Here is a 17,252-nt window from a genome sequence, read left to right on the forward strand (position 1 = left end):
TGGAAGACCCCAAACTGTAAAAGATAAAGCTATGCACAGAGCTAATCCAGGAAGGTTTTTGCCCTATTGTCATCAAACTCTCCAGTACACCAAAGGCTCATTTTATGCAGCTTCAGCAGCCTGATGTGCTCTCTGCTGGACTGGTACCAGTACCCCACTGCTCTGCTAAGCCTGACAAACGGATTTTTAGCAGCAAATTAAATCACTTGGGCACAAGCCCACCCTAACCTGTTTCACAGCTTCCAGACAGGTGGCTTATATTAATATTAACCCATTGCTCAGGTAGAGTTGGCTTTCCATGTCAGTACTGACCATGGACGTGTAGTCCATAGGGTATGGAGTACAGGGAATCCCTCCTTTAAAAAGAAACATTCACATCAGAAAAGAACCTGCGGACTCATAACCATGTACACCAAGGGAAAGAATGGGGGAAGAGTGGGATGGAGAGGCTGTAACGGCATTTCTCTCTGCCTAAAAACCCCACTAAGGTCTGATTCAAAAACCTCGAAGTCAACAAGAGTCTTTGCATTGCCTATGGGAGGCTTTGGATCAGAATTTGATTTGGGAAGAAGGGGGAGAATTGCAGCTATCAAGAGCTTTCATTAAAGTGAAACAATGACTCAAGCACAAGAGCTAGAGTTAATGAAAGGACAAATTATGATGCACTGCTCAGGGAGACATGCACGCTTATCCGGCACAATGTGTTGCGCAGGAGGCACCTCCCTTCCAGGTTGTTTGGATGCTTTTGCTTTATTCTGATTCCTGTCAAAGTTTATTAGCAGGAAAATAATATAAATTCAGAAAGTGACCTCCCAGCTGTACACATGGAAAATACGTCCATCCATTAAGTCCAAAAGCTAGTCAAGTATCACCTCCTAGTTATTTACACTGCTGCAAATATTGATTAAAATGTATGTAATGACACTGATTTTAGTCTGAATTGATACTCCACATACTCTGCTCACACGGCTGTTTTTACACTTTTCAGAGGAACACCAATACCAAACACTTTCAGACGAACAGAGTGAGCACAGTCCTAAACAAACAGACCAATTCCAACAGGATCGAAGGATGTTGATGGACAGGAGCTTGTGGCTTTTGTATCAGAGACCCTGGGAAATGTTTCAGGAGTCTTTATTATCCCCATTACAGTAGGCAGCACAGATGGATCTGTGAGGTGGAAGGCCATGAACAAAATGCACATAAATATTGTGGAGCTGCCCAAGGTCAAGGAATAACTCACAGCTGCCTTACCAGGCCTGCTGGATTCACCATTTGTTTGTCCACCCCTCTTGTATGAAATTTCTTTAAATTGTATCTGTTCCATGTCAGGATCAGAATGCCCACATGAAAACTGACCCTCCTGGCTGGTAGTTTCGCATTCACTTGGTCTTCCTGTCAGAGAATTATGGCCCCCAAATGGAAAGAGCAGAAGAAAGCTACTTGGAATTTCAGCCCATTAGTTTAAAGGTAAAGAGTAAGATGAATGGAAACTCTATTTCAGTGGCTAGCTGGGGAAACCTAGGGTTGCCTTAGGACCTGTGAGCAGGCAACTTCATTTGCAACTCTATCCTTCTGCAATAAAAAGGCGGATTTCACCCTTCGACACCAAGAGCATGGAGAATAGCATGACTGCCTCTCAGCTACAGCCTTTTAGCTGCCTGCCCTGCTTCTTGCCTTACACAGCGCTCTTCCACTAATGACCCAGCAAAGCCTGCCCTTGCGCACTGCGTAGTTCTAGTGCTGAGTCTTAATTACAGCACTCAAGGCTGCTGGATGGAGATTATGTGACTCAGAAGGAAACTGTGCTCAGAAAAATATGTGGACTCACCCTTGTCTGAGGGCAGGGAAGGCACATCCTCGTGTCTGAGTAGATCAACACACCATGCTGTGAAATAAATCTGCTTGCTCACCACCACCCAAGATCACAGACTCTGGACATGAGCACCTGGAAGAAAAGGAATTCAGTAGTGTATAGAAACCAATTGATCAACTATTTAGAAGGCTTTATCTTTTAAGGGATAAAAACATAAGTACTTTCATTGACATCAAGATGCAGGTATTGTATCATGTCTGCAACATGCCGAGTCTGCATCTGCACAGGCCCAGACATACATTTTTGCTGCACTGATGTCTGGCACAATCAGGAGGTTTGGCCAAATCATGCTGAATGCTTTGATTTTTTCCATCCTGCTGAATTAGAGAGCTCATGGGTTAAGAGGAGATCCTCCACTTGTCCAAACACAAAAAAGACGCAGACCACAGCAGTGTAAAAAACCAAAACAACAAACACCTACCTTGTCCTGTGCTTTAGCCACCAGCCAGCCTGTTTTCTAACACATGAAGTGATTCTTCTGAATTACCAGCTGTGCCAGATACGAATCAAGGACCACAAGGCTATTTTTCTGCTAATTTCCATACTCATTCAGACTCTTTCTCCTTTCCCTTTCTTCCACTTGGTCATTCTAACATGTTTTTCAAATGTATCATAATTAATAACATTTTCTCAATGATCGAGCTCTCCTATGTTCCTACCAAATTATTTTTGCTATCTTCTGTCTCCTGTTATACTCAACGAGGGAAGGATTTTCTTGAAACCATTATTCAGAGTTAATAACTTAAGAGACTCAAATGGTCTTAAGAACACTTACCTCCTCCAGGGTTGCAGGGGACTGTGATTTCACTGAGGGACAGGGGCTATCCTGAACACAGACAGACTCAAATAGTCCATTCTGGACCATCCCGATTTTCCTGAATTTTCATGGACCTCTTCTCCAACAAGTTTCATTTGTTGTCGTACCCTGTGGCACTGGAATGAGGGAAGCTGGTATCAGAATCATGACAGAATCATAACGGTATTACCCACTTCCAGTTCAAGCCAAATCTTTGCCAGGCTCCTGCTCTCACTGCAGGGCAGTTACAGCTCCACAATTTGCCCATCTCGGGGAGGACTGGCAGGTTACAAACCCGCTCAAAATATCTGACATCAGTCTGAGCCAGTTTTCAATGTCTCACACAGAAAGAAAGAAAGACACATTGCTTCCACCTTCCTTCCTTGAGATGAAGGTAACCCCATCTCCTTTTCTCTCCCTGCTCCAAGAAACAAGCATATTTCCAAACCCAGGCAATGATAAAATGCAGATTCAGCATATTTTGCAAAATATCTTGACTTATACATCAGCATAATGGTATTCCTCCTCTCAGGAAAAGATTCTGATAGCCCAGATCAATCTATTCACAAACGTGGAGAGACTTTCCTTTTAGCCCTTTAACAAAATTATCTCGGTCATCAGAAGATCGGCAGTAGGAATTGGCTTATGCCTAGCAAATTTGCAGAGTCTGCTTTTTTTTGCATGTGTGGTTTGCTTTAAACCTCACTTATATAACACTTATTTATCACAGCCACACGGGCTAATTCATGTATATGTATTTAATATAAAAGCATTTGAATTAATGTTCCCAGCTTGTTTACTTTGAAGGACTGAATGCCCCCTCAGGAAGACATATTGATCTTAAAGGAGGCCGTTCTCTGATGAACACTGGTTCCTGCAATATTTATGGCATCTGAAGCCTTTTCTCTACTCTTGATCTTTTGAAAAGAGATCCCGGAGGAGGGTGACAAAGCTGGGAGAGTGGAGGAGGGAGAAGAAGTACAAAAGGGGTCCCTTTGCTCCGAGTGCAACGTCAAAATGTAAACAGGAAGGTGATCAAGGACTGTGGTCATTTCTAAATTAAGCCTTTAAAATGTATATTAATGAATATGAGAGGAAAAAACCCATTGAGCCAACTGTATAGAAAATGCTAGGGTGGAAAAAAAAAAAAAAGATATGCCGCTTTTCTCAGTTTTGCAGCTCAATTCTGCTAATTTAGGCCATATAAACTGTGATTTTGAGGCCAGCCAAAAGAACTGATGTCAGTGGAAACATCAGAAAGTAACCCCTTCACGGTCTAGCACTTGCCATCTTTCTAATTACTCCACATGGCCATATTTATTATTAAAAATAAAATATTAAATACTTTTCTGGCTCCTTCTTCAGAACTGTTTGCACTCCATATGGGCTGAGAGAATGAGGAGTGCACACTTGCTATCCGTGTGGTGTTCTCCCTCCTCCTCTACCCTGAAGGGAAATCGCCGTTCCTTGGTTGGATTTTCTTTTCATGGCATAGTAAGGAACAGAAAAGGCAAAACACGAGCAGAAGGATCTTAGGGTTAGATCCAGTGCTCTGAAGTCTGAGTTGAAATACATCACTGACCTACTATTTTGTCCGTACTCAGTTACTCTCTCTAGCATTCTGCTTCCTCACCATAAACAGGTAATTTCTTCTCCCTTCTATCCCTGGGCTAGTTGCAAATCACCAGGTGCAGGACCAGTCTTTTGGTACATGTTTAGAGCATGCCTAGCAAGTGGGATCCTTGTTCTCAGCTAAAGCCATTTTACTGCACCACAGAAGATGGACAACACAAGCAGATCCTGCCCAAACTCCACCAAGTAGGTATTATTCCTCTCCCTACTGATCCCTCAGTGTCTTGTGGGTCAGGTTTCTATAGCAGGAGAAACTGCTGCTGTCAACTGTGGCTATATCCCAAATTCATTTCACACTTTTCATGGTGATAAACAAGCCATAAAGCAGTGGTGGTTGGGAACAGCAGGCAGGAGACCACTGCGCTCAGCCCACATGGACGAAGAGCAAAGGCCAAGATAGGAAGCAAACAGTTTTGCTGCTGGGGTGGTCCCCACTACCGAGGGGACCTGCCTCCACACTTTTAAATTGCTTTATCACATGCTGGATACAATCACAGGGCTAAATGACCTCATATATAAGTTATCTGTGGATACACATATGTATTTATATATGCTGAGAAAGGACATGTGGGCAAGGTATGCTGTACTGTTACCAGCCGTTCCCTTCACATTCTGTTCCCACATGGGAAGTGGGAGTACAGGTAATGAGTAGAAAAACATCTGTTTCTCCCATTTCTGGAGGATGCGCTATGATATTCTGCAAAACAGGTAATAAGCAGAGTCATTTGCACCGTTCTGTTGAATGGATGAGGTCTGTGAAGCTGCCAGCTTTGAGCTGTGCCCCCCACTCCTCCTTCCCTTAATTGAGAATTTATTTTGTCAGGAAAATCCATGCTAATGTCAGGAACCAAGGCTAAGCCATGACTGGGAAAAGATGAGGCCAGGGGCCAGGTTACATTGTAAAAGATGCAGTTTTCAATCAAAGAGCTTTGTTGCACCTGGTTAAAAAAAGAATTTGATGGAAGGTTTGACCAAACAAATTATTCATAGGTGTCATGTGATTCAGCAAAGATTCAGAAAAAAAATAAAAAGGATTTAAAAAGCATTAGTTTCAAAACAGGTCTGGAAAGTTTTATTCCTCAAAAGTGACCTGCATCTGACTCTTCCTTGCAGGAACAGAGGATGCAGATGGGATGTCCAAAGAGGACAATCAGGGGGTGATAGAGGTTTCGAGGATTAAGTGCAGGATAAAGAAGTTGATCATGGCATGTATGTTCTTGTTTGTACCTTTCCCACAGAATACCAGGGAGATGTATCTGCCCGCTATATTAAGATGAGCTACCAAAAGAAAATGTCTCCCCATGGACTTACCCAGTGGAACCGATTGCCCCAAGGTATTTTGGTGGGCCAAGAGCAAAAACTTTTAAAGAAACTGTTACAAAACCTGTTAGTCATTTCTCTGAGTGACTGGAACCTGTATGCAGTCACAGCCTGTGTGCAATATATATCCTCAGCTACAAACCTCCTGGTGAGTCTTATTAAGGAAATCCCTCTAATTAGACAACTAGAGCTGTCAGTTGTCTCAGGCATCCTGCACTGACCTGAACTCTGCATCTCCCCAGCTCCCCCCACCATCACCCCCACCGGGAGGGGGCTGTAACACGCATCCGAGACCTCTACCTGAAAGGTCCCTCTCGGCTGGGCAAAACAATCTAGATCTCTGTGGCTCCAGATCAAGGGTGAACAGGAAAGACTAGAAGCTGCAGGGCAAAGCCTGATGCCTGTCAAAGTCAGCACCGGCACTTTCCCCGATTTCAGCAGAGCTGGGATTTCTGCATTCATTTTGTTTCGATGTCAAGATGAGGGGGAGGGTTGAGATGTGCTGTCAAGATTTCTACCTGAAAAATTAAAATAACCAATTTCAGGTCAGCTTTTTGTTTAGTTACTTGTTGCAACTTGTCACCAAAGGGCCTCTTTTGGCTGCATAAAGCACTTCCCTGGGTTAGTCACGTGGAAGATAGAAGCCGGAGCACTTCTCTCATCAAAATATTTGTTTTAAAGGGAGATCAGAAAACTGAACCACAGCAGAGGCTCAAACAGGAGAGGTGGGAAAAGTAGTGTTTACCAGGTAGTTCAGGGTTGGAGAAATAAACGCACATCTGAGCTCATTTCACTACATGTTATTAGTTATATGAAATTAGACTGTCAAATACAGCTCTATAAAATGCAAGGGGAATGCAAGAGGGCAAGAAGGAGAACGAACACACAGGGGACAAATCACTGTCACTCACAAAGGAGTGCCTGGCAGACTAAGAATTAAGTTCACTCCTCAGGGCAAGTCATCCCCAGCTGTTATAAATACATTTTAATGCCCCTGTCAATGTGTGGAAAGAGCGAGCCAGCCTTCCCCAACACAGTGTGTCAGGTGTTTTCTGTCATTCAGAGAGCTTGAAAGAGCCACATTTAGATTGCAGTTTTGTCACTTCTCCCTCTAGCACTGCTAAGACAGCTTCTCTATCGGTTGGACGAAGCAGGCAGTGATTTTGGAGCAAAGCCAGGCACAGGCTGCTGCCTGCTCCGGCTCTCGGAGAGCAGCAATAGCTGGACAGTGCGGCTGCTGTCCCCTGCTGCCACGCTCCACCTTGCATCGCTAATGCAAATAGGGAGTTTGTCGGACTCCTTCAATCCCCCTCTGGGCTGTGTTGCAAAATCATTATTTAACAGGCCGCTTGGCTTTTCCTTGGGGGAACGACGTGGCGGGAGCACTCCGGCCATGCTTGGGTGGTAGGGGAGAGCGAGCCCCTCCGGCTGACAGGCAGCCTGCAGGACACCTCGCTCAAGCTCACACCGGGAGCTGTTGCTTACCGATAGAACTGTTCCCAGAGGGATGAGGTCAGGTCAAACCTCAAGCCCTGAGCAAAAAGCAACCATGTCCCCAGTCCCCAGACTACAGCGTTACCTCCTTTTTCCCATTAGTCCAGGTCCTATTGCCTTCTCTAAGCTGCAGCTCGGCTACAAACAACTTTGGGGTGACTGTGAGCTAGATTGGAGCCAATTCTCTTTGCTATTGCTTTATTTTTCCTTTCTGAAGAGCCCTGCAGCACTTTCTTCAGAAACAAATGCCAGGAGGGGACTTTTCCCCTTGCTGTCAGACAGCTGTGCAGTGTTACAGCTGCCAGCCTGAAATATCATCTCTAGCAAAATCGGAGCCAGTGTTGGGGCTCCTGCCAGGCTCCAAAATGGAGATTGGCTCTGTTTGAGATGAACAGCTCTCAGATACGGTCCCATCAACGCACGAGGAGTGAAATCACATCCTTGTAAATGCACTTTTGGATTTCTGCTGCCTTTCACTTCCCTCTGAAACATGAGTTTGGTCCCAGCTAGACTGTGATCTCTGAGCAGGTAGGAAATATGCAGTGTTTAGCACACAGGAGACCAAGCACAGGGACAAACCAAATGGGAGACTCTGGAAGAGCAGCTCATTTCAAAGAGAGAGCAATTCCGTGAGATGAATGGGCTGCTGCAAGGCAGCCTGCAGCCAGCTGCCCAACTGAGGAGCCAGGCTTACAGGGTGAGATGAGCCTCACGCTTTCCCTTTGGGCTCGAGTCAGTATTTTGTTCTCTTCCTGGCATCAGGCCCGTAGATGACATGGCACACCGCTCCCTGTCCCCCCCAGTTATACCAGTACAACAGCTTGTTTCAGGACACTGAAACAAAACAAAACCACAAAACCAACAAGCCTTTAAAAGTCACTGAAATCCTTATCACGCAGTGTTATGACTTGGGAGTGTAGCCCCACAATTACTTGGATGACAACACTGGGAGGTATCAAACATCACTTTTACTGCCAGAGAAAGCCAGCAGTCAGCACGAGGCACAGATTCAGAGCCGCAGCCTACTCCTTGGCAAGCAGATGTTGCTGAGGTCCCACCAAGTCACTGCTGAGGATGATAAAAATGAGCTTGCTGCTCTTGCATAGCTACTTCTGTTGCTCTGCTGATGTGAATATCTGACCTTCGGTCTTGACTGGTACAAACTGGCATCACCTGCTTGAAGCCAACAAAAAAGATGAACAACCGCACCAGCTGCTGACCCGATCCACAGCGATGCCCAGGGCTGCAGGACAGAGGCATTCTTTTGCAATGGAAAGGCTTTGTTTCTATGATTTGTTTCAGTCTCATTTTATTTCTAAAAGTCTCTTGTTTGCCTGCAATTGCCTCAGCAATAGTTCACCTACAGTAACATGCCAACCTACCGCAAAACGTCTCAGGAAGAGATATTAAGGGCTGCTGAGCTGAGTGAAAAGGGAAGCGTCTGCTGTCAGACGCGCGCGCTCATCGCCCATTGATGCATGGGCCTGTCTGAGAGCAGACTTTGGTTCAGCGCGTACCCCCTGCGAGAGGGAGATTTTATCAGCATTACTGTTGCGGCACTTCTTTAAAAACCAGTGTGGGATCTCATATTTCTGGAAGCACATGCATGCGATTTACAACCTTACAGCCAGCAGCACTGCAACACAGATTACTTAATCCATCATTTCTTGGGAGGGGAAGGTGGTTGCTAAGGCACAGGGAGGTTTCAGTTGGGTGAGACCTGGTCGTTATCTATAGAGGTAACTGCTTCAGAGAACACACTCTGCTTTCTAAACTTCAGTGGGAAGTAAAACTGCATCCCCAAAACTGGAGCTCCCATCCTGTCCCACTCTTAGCAATACATGACCAAAGACTTCCATCAGAAACACCACACCTGTAGTTCCACTTATAAATGTTCATGAGACACACAGAGATAAGCAGCCAGTCTCAACAGTTGGCCTTATCCTCCTGAAATTAGTGACACAGCACTCGGACCAAACTACTGTGCTACAAAAGACTCTCCTGTCGTCTACCGTGTGCCATTTTACTGTCCTTATAATCAAGGGGTTTTTTCCAGTAGATATAAAAAAGCCACCACCGATGACAGCATAACAGCCTAAATAATTTCAAATTGCTTCTCCATTTGCTGTGATTATTAACCAGCAGCACAGTGAGAAGAAGAAAAGTGTTTCCTAGGTATACACTCTCTCTCTGAGAGTCCTGGCCACAAGGCTATATTAGGTCTTTCACAGGAACCCACTGATCTGATCAGAGATGGTTGATAACTAGATTGAAAAGTGAGTGTCTGCTCTTTATTGGCGAGGGTTGAGGATGCTTACACTTGATTTCACTGAGTCCGAGTCTTCTGTCTAAGCTAAACTTGAGATGGTACCACTTCTAGATCATCAACTCGCCACTAAGGTCCATGCAAAGAATACCACATAAAAATTAAAATCAGGTTATGCAAAGTTATTGTTTTCCAGCTTCTGCACCCTGTGCTGATTTTATTCTCCAACTCCCAATCCACAGACATCCGATTTTCTCCAGGGGTTTCTATGGGGGCCTGAATGCAGAGGGTGCTGGGAGCACAAACATGGCTCTTTGAAGAGCCATCAGTACAAAATGTTATGCATGTTCTTGCTCAGTACTTCAAAAATCCTGCCCTTTCCTTCTGAGAGCTGGTTGCCCAGGGCTTCCACAACTTCACATGCAAAGTGACATCATCTTCATGACATCCAGCACTCTGATTTTCTAATACATAACTTATCTCTTTCATAGACAGCTGAAGAAAACCATCACACACCTCTCCCAGGGCTTGTAACCACAAGGTGGAGGCTTGTGCTAACACCATCCCAATCCCAGCACCACAGAGCACCCGATCCAAAGAGGCTAAGTGAACTCTGCAAAGCAATGAGCGGGGAATTAAAAACACTTCGTTGCATTTGCAGTTCAGTAGATTGCATGAGAGAGATGTAGGGTTAATTAGGTTACGTGTCCTTAGAGGTGTGTCATCAATGGTGGTTCCCCACCTCTCCCAAAACTATTATCAAAATCTCAATATTATCAAATCACTGAAGTAATGTGGTATCAGTGAAAGCATACTCATTTACATTAGATGCTCAGCAGTTCCCATTGAGGGGAGGAACGTGGGTTTTTTCCTCTTGGACACAGGATCACTTGCTCTACCACATTTTCTGCCTTAAAAAAGTTCACTGGGCTGGTGGAGACCAGGAACTCCAGGTTTCACTGTGGAAATGTAGGAGTAAGGGGAGAAAGGGAGAGAAATTATGACTAGCCTGACTCTGTCCTTATCTTTCAGCATATCAACGCAGAGCTTAATGGAGTCATAATGAACATGTTCCTGGGGACATGTGCTTTTCCAGCAGGCTTTGCAGCTCTTGTATAAGACAGACAACTCCATCTCCTGGGATATAGCTCAGTCCCCGGGCCATTAACAGAGTCCTTGAAAGGGTTCATTCTTTTTATTCTATTTTTTTCTCAGTGTTGAAGAATCCCCTGTGAAAGTATTTGGTGACTGTGTAGGAGTGGGGGGAAGGAGAACGTCTTGTTTTGCTTATTTTGAGATGTCAGCCCTTCAGAGATGGTTAACACAGTGTTGCAAACAACCAGCTTGCAGGCTTGGGGCTTAGAAAGACCATAACCCGCTGGTTCATTTTAATGGAGGGTAAAGTTTACCCCTGGATTTCCCACTTTTGAGGGCACTGTTAGGCAGCCAAATCACTGTCTTTGCCCAGGAGCAAGTCAGCGTTCCTGGGGAGCTGACATTCCTGCTCCCAGGGAAGGGCATCCTTTGGTCTCTGCTCAGATTGGGGCTCCTGGTGGGGTTTCCCACATGAAATCAGAAAAAAAGGGAGCTGGGCCTCCAAACTGGAAGCCTCTGGGGCTTTAGGGTTTTATCACTTATGCTGCAACCCTGAAAGTCACTTGGCTCCTGAATCTGGGGACTGATGCACAAGACTCATGATAAAAACACAGGATTTGGTAAGAATTGTTGACTGAAATCACAATAATAATTCAAAGGTGTAGGGCATATAACTGTGAAAAGCAAAATAATTTAAGAAAATACATGACAAGAGTTAATACCCCAAATTAATAACAAACTCTTGAAAATAAAGCAGAATATGATCCAAAAATACTTACTGCAAGTACTTGTAATGAAATAATGACAAGATAAAACTGCTGCTATTTTTATCAGAAAATATTATTGAGTTCTTACGAGGACAGTGTCTAGCAGCTTCAGCTAGGGCAGGACTCAGGTACAAAGGAATGCACGTTACTCCTCAGGGTGTATAAATTCCCAGTCCAGTCAATATCTCTGAAGATAGGGCCTGAACGGCTTTGCCAAGGAAAGCCTCTTGTTCAGTCCTGCTGACCAGGGCTGTACACTGTCTGTCATGCAAGCGTGCCAGTTTACATCAGCTCTGAAACTAAGCTCGTGACTCCCGAAGCATTGACTGGTACTGCCTTTCAATATTGACAGAGCTACGCTGCAGAGTGTCAGAGCAGGCTGGTGGTTAATGGATGAGCAAAGGCATAACGCTGGAGGACATTAAAAGGCAAATCATAAAAAAAAAAAATTACTTTATAGCTTTACAATAAAAATGGGCATATAAAAGAGGTTCAGAAGAGATTGCTGCTTCGTTCTAAACCAAGTCTGGAAATTAGCTAGAATTTATCAGATAGCTTTTGGATCCGAGATGCAATAAATGCTGATGTAGTTGTTACTGCAGGTCTCTGATCTATTGTTCAGAATAGAAAATATAAACTTATCTACAGTTTATCTTTTCCTTTGTTGTGGTTTTTTTTCATTGCTTTTCTCTTTGCTTTGAACAATTAAATGATGCTGTAGATAGTGCCCGCTTGACGCAGGTACCCCACAACCGGTGTGGTGTTACTCTGAACTCTGCAAAAATAAGCCATTGCATTATATTATGCAGAGTGCTCATCAGCTCATGCCAACATGGGTCAGTGACATACTTGGGTCACAGGAATTGCCCTTAAACAGTCTTAACTATCTGGGGATGGAGGGCAGGAGGTAAGAGGAAAGTGCGCAAATGTGGAAGAAAACAAATCTATCCCTTTCCCCAGCAAGTAACATCACATCTCTAACAGCTAACAATCTCCTTGCTGTTTTCTTATGCTGAAGTTCCATCTTTTGTGGGATAGGAATTAATCTCTACTGATTTATTAAGCAATATTTATAAAACGTGAGCTCCTCTCTCTCATTTCAGAGCCAAAGCAGATAGAAAACAGAAGCTCCAGAATGAGATTTTTCAACAAGTTCTCATCACTGTCATCTCTCTGCTCTTGGTAGTAAAGTGCCAACCGATCCCTGATCTACACATGGCTGCTTCTGGTGCATGTCAGTGCCTGTATGTCTGTGCAGCCCAGCAAGTGCAGGATGAGGAAAGGAAGGAGCATATCCAACTGCATAGCGAGGTCAAGAGCTATCTGGGAGGAACATTAATTTTGGCCAAGAAGACTGCTTCAGCTACTTGAGATTCCATAATGACTTTTAATGTTCACATGGGAAGAGTCACCCTTTAATTTCAAGAGCCTGTCCGAGATGCTTCTTGGCAGTAAAGCATGTGGGACTTGCTCCAGGTAGGAGCACCCCCTTGCCAGGACTCAGACTGAGATTTCAGGGAACCGAGGTCTGCTGAGACACCCAGACCTTCACTCATGAAGTCTGGCACACTGGGACAGACCACGGGTATATATTAGCCCCTGTTAACCCTAGTCTTTCTCATGAAGCTCACTGCTCCGGAGAAAGGTGACATTCCCCCACACACTGGCCCGAGGCATCTGTGCATGGCCACAGTGACCAGGGAGAGTGGAGGTGGGGAGGGAATAAAGCCATCCTGAGTCTGGTGCCAATCATCTTATATCCTGAAGTGTGAGGTTTAATTACCCGTGTCATTAGCTTAGCTTACTTCAAAAGTAGTGTTTAACAGACACCATAAAAGACTATCATACAAGCTCATTATCTCCTGGCTAGATGAAAAAAGAAGAGGTTAATTTGGCAGAAATTAATAAACAAAGCAGAAAACAAAACACAATACAACCATGACCTAAAAGCAAGGAGGTAAAGCCAAACGCAGTCCTCTGTTGGAAAAGGTGGAACAAACGTTTAAAGGTAGATAGTGAATTTCCTTTACCCCACTCTTAAATAAAGGAAATTGCAAGAGTTTTGACAAACAAGGAGCCATGAATATTCGCAACATAGATAAGCATGTCCCCAACAAGAAACCTCTGTGGGTGTGTTCATCCCAGGCAGTGTGTTTTGTGGTACCTTTAAATATGAAGAGAACGGCTCCTTTACTCTCTTGACTTGCACAATCCATCAGTGCTTGCGCAGGCCTGGGTCCCCGCGGGCTTCTACCACAGCTCATTTCCCGTGGAACCAGTTAGTGCTTCAAATGCACCGCCAAGAATGAAAAATGAAAAAACAAATTGGATTTGCCAGGGCTCCTTGTGCCAGACAAAAGGAACAGGAAAGAAGAAGGGAAAGGAAAACTATTATTGACCTTCCTCCATTGCCAGGATGCTTGCTGGGAGGATGAAGGAGCCAAGATGTCTCTTTTTATTTCCTTGGGAAGGAGGGAGTTAAGGGGGAGACTGAGAGCCAGTGCTGGTGCCAGGCACCGTGTGGACAGGAGCTCCCTGCTACCGCTGGGTGGGATTCACTTCTGTGCTGCCTTGCCAATGTCGCCGATGTTTCCTTCCTGCAGAGACAGAGCCAAACCACGTGAGGTGGAGTCAAATTGAATTACCAGGTGATTTCTGTGGTTTGCACAGACGGCCTGGAGGATGGGAGTGAAACAGTCCCACGGAGTCCTCCAGACCTCAAACTGGTTGGGAGCCCCACGGCAGCACAGACCCAGCAGCCATGATGCGGTGCCTGTGGTGAGAGCCCGAGCCCCGGGAGCCGCGGGGCAATGGGAAGGTTGGGAAACGCAAGGAGAAGAGGGGCACACTCTCAGCAGGGCAAACCTGCCTTGTCCCACTCTTTCCAAGGCTGTTTGTGTCAGCTGACCACCCATCTTGTAATCCACAGAATCACTTACAAATGCATCAAAGAATCCTCTTTGCTTTCTAAAGCTGCTTCATCCTGTTCCATAAAGGCACATATCCATTTCCACTCCCTCTGCCCCTCCAACCTCACCTCATAAGGTGTTTTTTAAATGCATCCCAGAGTGCCAAAAAAACCCCCCATCCCCCCAAAACACCCCTATCTCTCCTCTTCTCCAAAGAGCAATTAAATCCCATCACCCTTCAGCTGGCTCACTCAGGCACAACGGTCACTGACAGCCTGTGAAACTGTCATCGAGCTATCATCGGCACGGTGGCTCCGAGCTGCTGTTGCTGAGCCACCAGCACTGCTCAGGGAAGCCTCCGTCACGCGTTTGCTTAATGTTCACTCCCTACTTGCACAGAGCTGTCTGCGGGGATGGGCACGGTAGTTTTCTCGCTGCAGAGGGGAGCAAAGCGCTTACGTGCAAGCACCTAACGCCCAGGGGGATCCATGGGCTCGTGATTACGTACCTATCTCTGGAAGCAAAAAACTCACCACAGCAAACAGTGAAACACAAAGGTGAGGTTGCGAGCTGCCAGCAGCAGGCTGCACGTGTGGCAATGCCATCTAATGTCCTGCTTTCCTTCTGCTTGAATATGCGAAGCAGTTTTACTCCGTTTGTTTTGCAGCTAGTTTTTGGGAAACATGTTGAATTCCCTTTGACTCCTGTGGCCTTTTGAAGGCTTTCCAGTGAGCCCTGCAGCCATGCCATCTTTATTAGCCCCTAAAACTCCGGCTGTTTCCATCTGCCAGTCACACAAATGCATCCTGAGACTTTAGCAGCACACCACCACGTCTCAGTCTTCCTAGTGGGAGCAAAGACAGCCTTGCAATAAAGACAAAACCCACCAGCACAAAACATGTGACAGAAAAAAATGATAACTGGATTTTGATCAGCCAGGAAATTACCCAAAGGAAAGGGAGAGGTAGAGGTTTGGAGAAGAGTCCCCAGCAGACAAATTTCAGCCGATCTATTCTTGCTATGAGCCCAAATGTGGCTTTGCTCTGAACCACAAGTAAAGAGAACTCAAAAAAATACCTCACGAGGAGTATTTAAGAGGAAAGCAAAAAAGCCACCTGGAGCATCAAGCCTGTCTCGCCTTGTTTCAGGCAACTCCAGTCATGATATAGGTCTATCGTACAGGGTCAGGTCAGCTCACCCACGGGCATGTTAGAGGGTCATACCTGGAATAGACTTCGTCCCTTCCCAGCTCTGCCTTTATAATAAGAAGCTGAAGTATATTCCCTCTGCACTGTTCATCGGCCCCTATACACGACTCAGTAAATAGCACAGTGAAGACAGACATCACTTCTCTAAAACCTGCAGCCCTTAAGATTGTACCAAGTCATGTATCAAACAACAGTGACACCTTAAAATCACAAGTGACTTCTGAAAGCGTTGGCTTCTATTTTTGGAAGGCAATTCCTTCCCTTGAAGTATCTTGTTTAAAAAAATAACAGTTTTTCCTCCCTCCTGTTGATACTCGTGACAGAATGATCGCAAGGTCTCAATTACTCTGTATTCGGTGTGCTAATCCTCTCAGAGATAATGTGTTGCAGTCACTGTGAAACCACACACTTAATGAGATGATTGAAAACAGTAATCAGGCACTAGGTGAAACACCTAACCTCTGGCTATTTGGGATTACTGACTCTAAAGCACAAGTTGAATTATTTTTCTATTGCATTTATTCACAAATCCATACAAGCTTTTTATCCTTACTTCAAAAATATATAAGCGATGTGCTTCACCTCACAGAACTACACTTACTGTCACAGCTGAGACAACAGGTCGATGTGGCTGAAGCTGTAGATACCAAAACTCCGAAGAAGAGGGTGGATGGACTTGTGAATGCAGACATGGCCAACTTACCCGGCAGATCTGTGCCTCCTGGTAAGGGACCTTTCCTTCCTTTAATTCCTCCTTTGCGGTCAGTTCATGTGGTGGTGGGGAGCTCACAGAGAAATACCTGTTACTGAACGAGTGCCTATTTCCCCATATTTTCCACACTGATGTTTTCCATGCTGATGCTTTCCCTGGTGGGAGCGACTGTGACAGCAGCTACAGGGGAACAGCCAGTTTCTCCACAATACCATAGGCACTTAGTGCCCATCAGTAGAAGAGCTGTTAGCACTGGTGGAAGCAGCTAGGAACCAAATGTAACACCAGGGCAACAGCCCTGGTCCTGCAAGATGAGGACTCTCATCCAGAAGCTTTCACAGCACTGTCAGTGAGAAAAAAAGGGAAAAATCTAATGAAAACCCTAAAACTGGTCTGCATGGTAGATGATGTTTCTCCTATCTCCCTACCATGAGATATGACCAGAAAGGAATACTACTAAGAAACTACCTTGTCTCTAGGAGAAGGCTAGATGAGACAAGACAAGCAAAGGAGACTCCATCCATAGCTGAGGGGAAGAGTGAGAGGCAAAGATCTGCCTTAACGTTTTCATCTGTTTATGTCTACCCCCATCAGACAAGACCTTCTGGGGATGCTGTTTTCCTGGGAAGACTCCACTTTTCAGACATAACAGCCCACACTGCAATTCCTCACATCACTCCTCCACAAAACAGGGCATTGCCCGTTCACAGGTAGGACACGTATCACAGCTCTTGCATCTGAAGGGCCTGCACCGTCCACACAGTTTTCCTTTTACAGAAGCAAGAACCACCACCAAGTATATAAGCACTGCATTTCAAGACATAAATAAGAATCTAAAGCAACCGGACCAATTTCCCCATTAAATGCATATTGCCACCATGAGACTGAAATGAAGGCCTGGATCTGAATGTATTGTTGACAGGAATCCATTTCCAGAGGCATCAATTATTTACAACTGCAATAAATCATTTACAAAGTGCTGTAAATTCCAAACAGGGTTGAACAAACACAAGGCTTCATCATCACCCATTTCTCTTACAGCCAGAGCTGGGCTGGGAAGAGGTGCCTATCTTAAACAGGATTGATTGGAGGTATTGTACTCAGGGTATTGTTCTCTGAGTAAGGGGTAAACTTTATAAAATAAAGGGTAAATCAAGGTTAAATATCATTCAGGCAG

General features: G+C 45.1%; 1 long non-coding RNA gene across 1 annotated transcript; it reads right to left on the reverse strand.

Annotated features, from left to right (window-relative positions):
• Positions 1 to 1,883: 1,883 nt before the first annotated feature.
• LOC142602287 (uncharacterized) lies at positions 1,884 to 13,516 on the reverse strand. The gene is made up of 3 exons (XR_012835952.1): positions 13,411 to 13,516; positions 2,652 to 2,809; positions 1,884 to 1,948 (listed from the first exon to the last, which is right to left on the reverse strand). It is a non-coding gene; the product is annotated as an uncharacterized LOC142602287 (long non-coding RNA).
• Positions 13,517 to 17,252: the final 3,736 nt, after the last annotated feature.

This window comes from Balearica regulorum, chromosome 6, assembly GCF_011004875.1.
Source record: "Balearica regulorum gibbericeps isolate bBalReg1 chromosome 6, bBalReg1.pri, whole genome shotgun sequence".
Classification (NCBI taxonomy): Eukaryota; Metazoa; Chordata; class Aves; order Gruiformes; family Gruidae; genus Balearica; species Balearica regulorum.